This window comes from Macrobrachium nipponense, chromosome 21 (assembly GCF_015104395.2).
Source record: "Macrobrachium nipponense isolate FS-2020 chromosome 21, ASM1510439v2, whole genome shotgun sequence".
Lineage (NCBI taxonomy): Eukaryota > Metazoa > Arthropoda > Malacostraca > Decapoda > Palaemonidae > Macrobrachium > Macrobrachium nipponense.
This window is the reverse complement of record NC_087212.1, coordinates 73301143-73313660: the sequence shown is the minus strand read 5'-3', so window position 1 is coordinate 73313660 and position 12518 is coordinate 73301143. Positions and strand designations below refer to the sequence as shown.

At 38.1% G+C, this 12518-nt stretch overlaps 1 protein-coding gene across 5 annotated transcripts in view; it reads right to left on the bottom strand.

Moving 5' to 3' along the window:
* LOC135198169 (ficolin-2-like) overlaps nt 1–10836 on the bottom strand; it is a 156002-nt gene extending 145166 nt beyond the window's left edge. For 3 of the 5 annotated variants that reach the window (XM_064225683.1, XM_064225687.1, XM_064225688.1), the window contains exon 1: nt 10682–10836. The gene's annotated coding sequence lies outside the window, so the exon portion shown is untranslated. Of the gene's footprint in view, nt 1–6158; nt 6186–10681 lie in introns of all 5 variants that reach the window. The other 2 variants (XM_064225684.1, XM_064225686.1) reach the window with 2 other exon arrangements.
* Nucleotides 10837–12518: the final 1682 nt, after the last annotated feature.

Below are 12518 nucleotides of genomic sequence, written 5' to 3'. Positions count from 1 at the left end.
GTGTTCAGATTTTGCATAACATAATTTAAAAGTATATAACGTAGAATGTAAAGAAAGAGAGAGATTATCCTTGCCTGTTCGAAGCTAGAGTTGTTTCCCTATTATGTCAATGCCTTGCGATAAGAGACCCCGAAGTTTCTGCTTTGCTTTCCTAACCTGTCAACACGTTTGATTCGAGACCTCGAGGTCTTCGTTGTGTTTTGTGAATTCTGTCATCACGTCTGATAGGGACTTTTGCTCGAGTCTATCTCGATCGAGTCGTGTTTTGTTGAGCAGACTGGTTTCATACGCATCCGTCTTTGCCGAAACCACGTGCAGATTTCGTGATTTTTTTTATTTTTTAAGTTGCGTCATTTTAGAAGCTTCTAGAAGCATTGCATCATCTTTCGCATGCTCAAAACATTTTGAACCCGTCAGGCTCTTGAAGTACCCATACAAAGAAGAGGTTTTCATTGCAACTTAGAACCGCAAAGCGTTCAGACCTCCTCTCTCTCTCTCTCTCTCTCTCTCTCTCTCTCTCTCTCTCTCTCTCTCTCTCTCTCTCTCTCTCTCTCTCTCTCTCTCTCTCTCTCTCTCTCTCTCCCCCCATAATTGATATTAACATAACGTAAATTGGTCACTTGTAACTTGTAGATTTCAGATTTGATATTTCTTAGAGTTTATTTAGTGTTATTTAGTGTTTTTGGAATCTGAACAAACATTGTGTGTGTAACGGCGCCTGTTTTTGTGAAACTGTGAAACAAGCTGCAGCAAGGTAAAGTGTGTTATATTTTTATTAGTTGCAACTAATAACTAATGGTTGCGATGGTTTGGTAAAAACTAATAACTAATAATTACAATGGTTTGAGTTAAATAATTTCAGTTTTTACACATTGCAAATTTTTGTGTTTTGTGTTTGTTTCATTTGAAGTGAATTTATCCATTTTCTTATCGAAATGTTTGTTTTTGGTGCATTTATCCATTTTCTTATTGAAGTGTGTGTTTTTATTTTAAATTCTGTGTGATTAGTACTTTTTACAATTTTGGTGTTTTCCACATTTCTCTGTGTTTTCATTTGCATTCACAATTGAATTAACTTAGTTATTTTCATTGCTTAATCGTTGCACATTTAATTGAATTTAACACTTGTGAATTAATTTGCATTTACTTAGAATTCTTTTCAAGTTTCATTGTTGTTTAGCACTTGTGAAATAATTTCCAAATTTTAATTTTGCCTAACACTTTTGAATTTTGATTGAATTAATTTTCTTGAATTTTGTGATAAATTAATTTTGATTTAATTTTACTTAATTGATTCAAGAATTAATTAAACTTAGCTTTGTTTTCAAGTAACTGTAACTTTCCCTGATATTGTGTATTTCACTTATAAATTTTGGGTTTAATAATAAATTTTTGTATTTAGAATCTTTATAAATGTTTTCTTTATTTTACACCAGTATTTGATTATAATTAGTTTAGGTAGAAACATAGAGTGGTAATTGATCTGTTTTCCTTCAATTTACTTGAAGTGAGTTTGAACCAGGGAAGTACTTAGACTTTTGAAATCAGGGAAATACTTAGACTTTTAAAGTTGTTAATGGAGTGATGCCCTTTAATTAATTTATTTACTTACAAGATTACCTCACACCTGTTTTGATGAACTTAGTCTGATTTTCTGCAATACTGGTAAGTTGTTAAGGGATCACTGTTGCCTTTAGAGTATTCAGTCGTTTAGTACCTGTGATGATGCTTCAGGTGTCTGGCTATTGTGAGGTAACAGTTAATGAATGGTAATTGTAGTAACCAGATACTTGGCACTTCGTCACAATATATATATATATATATGTATGTATGTATGTATGTATGTATATATATATATATATATATATATATATATATATATATATATATATATATATAAAACAGTAATGCAAGAGATTACTATTTCTTGTTTAATGACTTAATTTTTCAGAAGTATACCTCAACTGATGTTGAGTTAAAGGAGAAATCTTGATGATGTCACAATGACAATTGTTCCCCGCAGTGATCACCTTTAGGAAGTGAGGTAGTAAATATTGTAAGATGCAATATCAACAGATCGACAGTTATGCCTAACTTCTCTGCTGGTCAGCTTCCCTGCCGTACTGCAGTACCTTTTCTTATCTTCACACTCTGATCTTTATACACTTTTATGTCGACTTATTTTCATTTCAATGAAAAATACGGTATAATATATAGCTATATATATAGTATACATATATGTGTGTCTTGTGTGTGTGTATATATATATATATATATATATATATATATATATATATATATATATATATATAAATTCTTGATGAAAGAAAAAAAATCAGGCTGCAGTGAAGACCTAGACTGCCCGAACAAAAGGAAAACAGATGGACTTTTTTAATACCAAACACTTCTGTCCGTTGTGAACAATAATTGTTTCTAGTGAATGCTAAGGCTGCATTTGTACAGGGAGGTCATTCCTAAAGGAAGGCAGTTACGAGTATGAGATCCATTAGTAACGCGCTTTACCCAGGGGTTGAGGCATCATACCCTAAGGGATAATAATATGACTCGCCTTTAAGAAATTCCCAAAAATTGAAGCTAAGCTAACTTGAACTGACAACAACAAACAACTCTCAAAGCAGTTACTCTTGCGAATAAATATGAATATTGTGTGTGATGTATCTCTCTCTCTCTCTCTCTCTCTCTCTCTCTCTCTCTCTCTCTCTCTCTCTCTCGTGATTTTAAAAGCCCATTAACACAGAAATAACGAATGAACATTTATTTTGACTATCATTACAACTAAAATGAGGATTGTTTGTGATAATGAGCTTTCTGTGGCAACGTTGAAAAGAGCCAAGAGGCCGACGGATTCATCTCTCATCAGTTCAGTTGGCACCTGTGCAGTGGGCAGTTTGTTGACCGGACCCATTACATCACCTGATAATGAATAGGTCGTTATATTAACTTGTCCAAAATGTGACAGCTTCATATTATATTCTATTGGATGTATATATGATGTACGAATGCCAAGTAGGCCAGTTGCTCATCCAAAACAGCGCTGTCTTACAAATTTCTCTTTTATGTACGAAAATCCTATTCCTGTTTGATCGCTACCTTACTGTTCCCACGTAGGGGGTGAGTGCCATCAATGCACCTCACGGGGTGTACTGTAGGCATTGCTTAGGCTCTTTGCAGCGTTCCTTCGGCCCCTAGCTACAACTGTGCCCCCATTCATATTATCTTTCTCCCATCTTGCTACCCAACCTTTCCTAACAATTCATAGTGCAACTGCGAGGTTTTCCTCCTGTTACCATTCAAACCTTTCGACTCTCAACCTCATTGCCAGCGCTAATGACCACATAGGTCTGAGTACTTGGCCTCTGACCTAAACTCTATATTGCATTTCATTCCATACCTTACTGCTCGCAGGTGCTCAGTTAATCTAAGCTAAGGCGCGTGTGAACGAGTACCAGATTAGTCGGGCTCATGCCTGCTTTCGCTGAAGGGTCAGCAAGCAGATTTTTTGCTGATGTGATTATAGTACAATATGCTGTCAATACGTGACTCATCGTCGTCCTCATTTCCCCAATCATCAGCTCTCAGGGCTGCAGTACTATGTTATTCCCATTTGAATGCCATTTAATGAGCTAAGAGTTCCCATAAAGTCACTCACATACGTATACACACACACACACACACACACACACACACACACACATATATATATATTATATATATATATATATATATATATAATATATAATATATTTTATATTATATATATATATATATATATATATTTATATATTTTTTATATTTTATTTTTACATATGTGTGTTTTATGTGTATGTGTTTATATACACATTGAAATTTTTTCTGTGGAAGCTTGTTTAACAAATTTGTGGTCGCTTTGACATGCTCCTTACTAATGGGTGCACGTTTTATAATAATAATAATGGTTGACCTTTGATATAACGTAAAATATGATTTTGAACACTGTAGGAAAACTATCCAGGAATACATTTGCACTAGTATATATATATATATATATATATATATATGTGTGTGTTGTGTGTGTGTGTGTGTGTGTGTGTATGCATAAGGTAAATTTCTATTAATATATCGAACTGTTTCACTTCAGATGCTATAATTCGCAAATTCATAATTCTTGTGAGTTAGTCGATTGAAATACTGTATTATGTCACATTACGTAGTGCTCACGCTCTATTTTGCTTTTGCTGCTGCCACCTCGACATATACAGTACATTGATGATGATGATAATAACAGTAATAATAATAATAACAGAAACGTAATTATTCTTCTCCCTTCGTTTCAGCTTTGAAAGGCCCGAGGGAAACCTCGGGTGAAAAGCTGGTTAATGAGCAGAGGCAGAGAGAGATTCCCGAGGTGTGAATTATCCGGATGAGGTGCGGGAGTGACAGCGCCTTTGTTGCATTGCGACACCTTTTACAGAAGCGGCCTATCTATGGGATTCATTGTGGGTCCCGGCATAAAAGGTGGGCTTAATGAGCCCCGAAACGAAGAACAAAGGTGGATCCAATTTCTTGGTCCCGGAGCCGTTTCCAGAGCGAGGAACTGGGAAAACCAAACAATACTATTTGCATACATACCCGGCGTAGGTGGATTGGCCGCTAATACATTCCGCCCGCGCTCTCGGCATTGCTGGGCTGTGAGGGGGTTAAAGCATAGTTGAAAAACGTTCGTACATGGGCATACATACTCGTGTGCTTACACGCAGCTAACGTACACAATCCAATTATCCTGGACCGCCATACATGAAAGAGAGAGGGACAGGACGTGGGCAGTTGCCACCTACAGAGCAACATTACTTTACTTTATATTTTGTCCTTTACTTTCATATATCGTGGGCTAAATGTTACCTACCAAAATTGACTGACTGCTACCACAAGTATAATGCACAGATACAAACATGATATCTTTTCCGTTTGACCGCAGCAGCCGTTTTCAATTACTTACGAGTAAACGTCAATGAAAGAAAACCACAGCTGTATCACATTACATTCATACCCAGACGTGCTCTTTGCAACACACACACTCACACTACGAGAAGCAGTGATGTTTGTTTTGCATAATGATAAGTAGTCCGGAGGTTTTGTGCTTCGAATACTGGACAGATGGAAGACGTGTTAAAAGCAGCGCGGGAAGAGCCACATGTGAGGATGGAATATGAAAATGTTCTTTTCCCTTTCCACTCCAACGGACAGCAGAGAGACTGACGCCCAGATATATTGTCTGTTGCTTGCAGAAGGAAATCATTTGTATCTCGTTGTGGAAGTTGTGAAGTCATGAAATAGGAATTAGAAACTAAACACTTACTTCCAGTTGTTAGATTTTGAGAACGAAGAGACAGATGGACAAAGTCATATTTTTTGGAGTGCAAAGAAACAAAGACACAAACAAAATTGCCATCATTTTGATTGTTCCTTTGTCTCGAGAAGAAGACAATAAGACTGTTTCCAGTCAGGTGCGCACAGAAAAGAGCGCCATTGATGAAGGGGAAAACGTAAACGCAAAACATTTCGTATGAAGCAAAGAATCAAAGCAGTCATTTGTTTTATCAAATACGGAAACACCAGACTTACATAGGTGTCGTTTCATGCACAAGCAATACTTCCTTTTCCCCAAGGAGAGAACCGAAGAGCGAGATATGTTCGTCAAATGTGGATGTTGCATTAGTCTTGCAGACGGGCTCTGTATATTGAGGCTTCACATGCCCGTCTCCAGTTGGAACAGACATGCATCTTTTGTGCAGACAAGTCTTTCTCTTTGACTTATTCACACAGATAGGCATTCGTGAAATAGCCAGCTTTATTTTTCTATGAGATGTGAAACCGGAAAGATGTGAACAACGGAAATTTAGCTATATAGTTCAATGGAAAATAGACTGGTGGTGAGCTCAAACAAGTCTTATCTCATACGTGTGTAATGTAGAGACCACACGCGCGCACACATGAATGCACTAACACTTTTGTATTATCAAAAGAATTACTAGCGAGGTCTTGGTTTTTTGCAGGGTTGCAGATCAGTTTGCATTAGTTGAACATTTTACTTCAGTTGTTCAAAAATAGCTTCATAAATCTCGCACTTTTTTAGTGGGAAGGTAGAAGCATGCACTTACGTATTATTGTTCTCTTTTTCCTTATTTCTGAGAAGAGGAGAAACTATAAAAGTAATTGTACATAGCTTCTGCAAAGAAGCCACATAGACAGCCAGACAAGTCTTGTGTTTGTTTCTAGTACATAGACGAACACACTCAGTCTAATAATATACTATGAAGTAGTAGGTTAGAAAATTTACAAAGACATCAACCTTTCATTGTCTTTAAAGTGTCTAAACTTTTGCATTTATATCACCCTGAAGCCTGAACATTCATCCTTCTCCCGAACCATGCAAATTAATGTTACATATGATTTCAGTTGGTGAACAGAGACATGAGCAGATTCATGGCGTAATTCTTTAATGATTTTCGGCAACTGGCAGACACACGTAAAGAAGACTACATTCTGCCTCGCCATTCGCAGGAAGTTGTAAGCGTCTGGCATTCTGTTGTGGATAGATAACAGACAGGCACAAGGATGAAATCGCTAAATTTGATTAGATAGAAAGTACAAACAAGTATAAGAATCCCCACATGTTTATAGGTCTTCATTTCAAAAGACTTTCATAAACATATACCTACAACGCGCACACACTGCAATCTAGTCTTGCACCTAAACTAGGGTAACTAAACAGGAGAAACTGTCATGTCGGCTTGTCATATAGTTAGTCTGGGATAAATATACTAACAGACGCAAGCTAGTAAGTTCTGTCTTTGGTCTGAGGAGAAAAAGAGAAGAAACCATAACAGACGGACAATTTCAGATGCCCAACATTTGGCTTCAGATGAACTCACAGATAAGTGTGTTCGGAACTTAAATGCTGTTAGTGATTATGACGAGGACTGACTTAATGGTTAGTCGTGCCCTTGATGAAGAGGGACCTCGAAAATGATTCGGACCCCTGTATTTGTTACGAGGTTAGCGAAGTAACAATGCTTATACGCCTGAGTGTTTACAGGCTCGTATACGGACACCGGGTCTTAGGTCATGCATTATTATGCTCATGGTAATAACCAGCTGGACAGTCGTATATCATGCATGCAGCCCTGCGCTGGAGCGTCTCGTGTTGGATAGGCAGCACACACACGCACTCACGTAATATATCTCACTGTTGTAAGAACAATATGTTGAAATAGGTTTTTATTAAAAATGATGTGCTTTATTTCAAGAGACAGTCACGTGCTCAAATAAAACACACTTTCTTCTTAAAAAGTACACTTATTCACTGAGAAACGGCTACGCCATGAAGGAGAATGGAAGATAAGCGATGTTGCAGAGACGGAAAGTGGATTTTCATGTTTTGTTTTTTTTTTTTCCTCCATGATTGGCTTTAAAGGGAGACAGGAAGATGGACGTGAACTCCTAAACTTCATTTCTTGTGATGGCTGATTCCAATATCAACTGGCAAACAGAATCACAACATTTTGTTGCTTATTTTCCGGGTACAAACATAAGTGACACAAAAAGAATATTCTGGTGACAGTACAGATTTTATGTTAAAAAAAATTATGTATGTTTTGTCTTTTGTTTATTGCAAATAGAAACAAAACAAATAGACACAGCCAGGTGCAAACAGAGAGGGAGATAAAAATGATTTTAAAACAGCTGGAAGGACAGATCATCAACAAGACTGCTAAACAGACGAAAGCTAGTTTTACAATTTATTATATATATATTATATATATATTAATATATATATATATATATATATATATATATATATATATATATATATATTGTGTGTGTGTGCACATACAATCATACACTCGGTTATTGAGCCACAAACAATTCATTAATGTTGAATTAACCATACCTGGGGAATAACTTGCACCCAAAGAGAATTTTATAAGTGACAAAGGCACCTATCCTGATCAGGATTCGAACTTATGCCTTTTTGGGTTCGAGCACGAGTGACCGTAGGCACTAATTCAATGGTTCGCGACCGCTGGGGCTCGCTCACCTAGTGGGACGTCAGCAATTTCCAGGGGAGGCGTGACCTTAGGGAAAAATGTTATATTCTCTAATTATACTTATTATTCTCTTAGCAAGAGTGAGGAACTAATAAGATTAATTTCCTATCGTCTACTGTTCTAGTTAGACTCGTTGGCCATGTCATGTTTTGTAGTTATTTACCTCCCCCTCCCCTTCCCCCTCCCTATCCCTTGAAACTCCGTCTCTTTCTCACTTTTTTTTATTTGCATTTGAATCTAGGAGGGAATTTCACTCCTAGATGCAAGGGGGGCGTGGAGGGAAGGACCAAATCCTTGGGGAGCCGTGGTAATAAAAAGGTTGAGAACCACTGCTCTAAGCGCTCATCCATCATGAGAGATCTCGCTTGATGACTGAGTCCACAGGACATGTCTGCTGCTGTCACCTGCGTAGTATATATTTGTCTAGGAAGGTTCCCTTTGTGTTCAAGTTATCCCCGGCTATAGTGAAATCGTTTTTAATTTTATATACATATATATATATACATATATATACATATATATATATGTATGTATATGTATATTTACGTATATATATATATACATATACATACATATGTATATGTATATATACGTACATACATGTCTATATAGATTATATCTTATATATATATATATATATTATATATAGGTATATATATAATATATATACATGATACATATATATATATATATACATATATATATACATATATATATATATATACTATATATATATATATATATATATATATATATATATATATATATAATTGTGAGCAGGACCCTCGGGAGCGTTTGATTGTGTACACAATTGTGGCCAGAAGAATTATATACGACATGCACCCGGAACAAACATAAAGTCTGTTTGTTTGCCTATAGAAAACAAACCAATAAAAAATGGGGTGTTGATAGGCAAGCTCTCACGTTTTGCTGGAGATTTCCGAATGAAAGGTAACCATCACGGGCCCCCCCCCACAAAAAAAAAAAAAAAAAATAAATAATAAAAACCTGACAAAACAAACCGAATTGAAGAGATCAGTCGCGTAGCCGATGAATTAATGGGCAAACATACCATATGCAAGTGTACCGGGCTAGAAGCAGATGTAGACAAAGCCATATGGTCCCAGTCCGTGTGTGTGAATGTATGTGGCTGTTTAGGCTCGTGTGTGTGTGTGTGGCTGTTTAAGCGTGTGTATGTAGCTGTTCAAGCGTGTGTGTGTGGCTGTTTAAGTGTGTGGGTGGCTGTTTAGGCGTGTATTGTGTTTGTGTGTGGCTGTTTAAGTTTGGTGTGTTTTTGTGTTGCTGTTTAAGCATGTGTGTGTGTGTGTGCGGCTGTTTAAGTGTTTGTGTGGCTGTTTTAGCATGTAGTGTGTTTGTGTGGGGCTGTTTAAGTGTGTGTGTGTGCATGTGTGTCTGTTTAGGTGTATATATGTGGCTGTTTAAGCATCTGTGTGTATGTGTGTGGCTGTTTAAGCATGTGTGTATGTGTGTGTGGCTGTTTAAGCGTGCGCACTCGTGTGTGGCTGTTTAAGCGTGTGCGTGTCTGTGGCTGTTTAATCATATGTGCGTTTGTGTATGTGTGGCTGTTTAATCATATGTGTGTTTGTGTATGTGTGGCTGTTTAATCGTGTGTGTGTGTCTGTTTAAGTGTGTGTTTGTGTATGTGACTGTTTAAGCATGTGTGTGTGGCTGTTTAAGCATATGTGTGTGTGTGTCTATCTGTTTAAGCATATGTGTGTGTGGCTGTTTAAGCATATGTGTGTCTGTCTGTTTAAGCATATGTGTGTGTGTGTGGCTGTTTAAGCATATGTGTGTGTGGCTGTTTAAGCATATGTGTGTGTGTGTGGCTGTTTAAGCATATGTGTGTGTGTGTGTGTGGTGGCTGTTTAAGTGCGTGTGTGTGTGTGCTTTAACCTGTTTAAGCGAAGGATAGGAAACATAAATTTCGGGTTCATTGCAGGAGGAGTGAAAGGATCAGGAGGAGGTGAGGAAGCATTTATTCGATGGTTTATTTCATGCACAGATTCACATTTTAATTACCGCCAGCATATATGAAGTCTCTCTCTCTCTCTCTCTCTCTCTCTCTCTCTCTCTCTCTCTCTCTCTCTCTCTCTCTCCCCAGACACACACACTGTCATAGGCGAAATATATATTAACTCATAATGGTGATTTATGGTGATTAGGTATCCGAACCGCATCGTAAATTTCAGCAACATCAATACAGCAAATGTATTTATGATCATAATAAGTTTCAGCATCTTTTTTAGATTTGTATCGCTTCATTGTATTTTATGTTCAGTGCTGTAGTACTATATGTTTCTCTTTTTTCCATTTCTTATATTTGATATTCTTTTCTATATCATTACTATTATTATTGCACGAGAAACACTAACTGTCTTAAGAACAGCTGTTTCAGGTCTATTCACAATGTTTTAGAGTTTTCTGTTGCGTCCCCATCTCTCACACACAAAATTTTATATTTTCTCCTTTTTTTTACAACTCCTCTTCTCCTCCTCGACGGACGGACGGGCGGACGGAGGGAGGGAGGGAGGGAGAGGACACTTCACACTCACTGTAGTTTCCCTTTATCGTGAATGGAAGAACTGACACGATACATCCAAGGGAAGGCGAGAGAGAGACGCACATCAAAGAGCGGCTGCTCCCGGTCCGTCGCTTCCAGCCGTGATCGTGAGAGGCACTGTAAGCTCAGCCCCTACAGCTGGTAAGGTGCCAGACACTCCGGTGATAACCGTAGTTGCCATCTGTCCTGCCTCGGACACATTTTTTTTCTCGCGTTTGTCATTGATTGCAGATCTCTTGGCCCATTCGCCCTTCGTTTCGTCACCTCTGCGGTTCGAAGAGGGTCATCACAACATTCGTCCGTTGGACGACACTCGAGCGATTCCCCTCACTGACTGAGGAGAATAAAGGTCGCTGGTAACCATCGCCGCCCTCGGTTCACCAAACGAGTGATTTCACGTAGGTTATTAACCCAGTAACGAAGAGTAACCTTTCCTTCTGTGTCAGGATCTCGTATGTCGCTCGTGAGAGAGAGAGAGAGAGGGTCACAAGGCACTGCGAGAGGGTCTCCCGCCTTCCAAACAACCAGCTTATCCTCATTAAAAGGAAAGATGAACGCGAACGAAAATTTGTAGGACAGAGACGAAATTCAGGGGCCTGGAAGTATCACGGGGCCCAGGATCAGTTTGACCTTGAGGTGGGATGGCGAAATGAAAGCAGGTTGTTCCATATATCTTCGCGCCATTGCAATTTCGTACTTCGGTTCGGTGGTTTATGCGACTTGGGCGACAGCCACGGCGTGTACCTACTTTTGAGCATTTGGTGCGGCCTCGTCACGTTCAGTATTTCTTGCAGCTTTCAAGAGCGAAGGGAAATACTCATTGGCAGTAGCCGAGACAGAAAAAAAGAAAATCGATGCGCGCCAAAAGGAACTTAATGCAGCTCTGGACGAATTCAGGTGGATGCTCGTGATGAAAGTGTGTCCTCATCTTTCATCTTCTGAGGCTGATGGGGCTTTCGGGATGATGGTACAAAGACCACTGTTGAGAGAGAGAGAGAGAGAGAGAGAGAGAGTATGCAAGGAGTTTAGGTGAGGCCAATATCCTTTTTAATTTAATCCAGCATATTAGGCAGAGATTGCAGAATGCAATCTGACTATGGTAAAGAAGTTTGAAGATGTAATGGAACTCATTTATCAAGGTGAATGAGATATGGGTCCGATTAAGCTAGACGCTCGTCATGGAAGATTGCCTTCCACCAGATCTTCCAATACGACGTGGAATCTCGCAGTGAGACTGACTTCATATTTATATTAAAGATTTAAGTGCAATGCTTTTACTAAACGTGGCCCGTATATTTGCAGTCGTTCTCGCTGAGGAACCTGGAAAGTCGTCGAAAAGAAAACAAAAATCATTACTCATGGCCAGAACTCTTTTCTTCAAAATCCAAACAAGTTCGCTTGTAAACCCAAGTCTTACAATTACTATTCTTACCCGCATTGTTGGTCATCTGTAATGGCGAATGAACCTTAGATTCCATAACCGAATACTAATTCCTGAATAAATGTAATTCATCTTTACTTTTAATTCTTGTTTTAACTTTATACGATTTTCTCTTCACATTAGGTCCATAAGGTTGTATGTGAGCAATTTTAGTACTTAGTAAACTTAGTGCGAAATATTTGTGTACCCACGTATGAGCTGAAACACAGCTCACACCAGGTACACGGGAGGTAAAGGTCGAGTACCCTGGTCCGTCTTCGTTTTTTTTAAATTTTACTTATTTATTTTTTTAACCAGGACACAATTCAGTAGCATTCATGTAGCCTATATGTGTGAATATATATATATATATATATATATATATATATATATATATATATATATATAT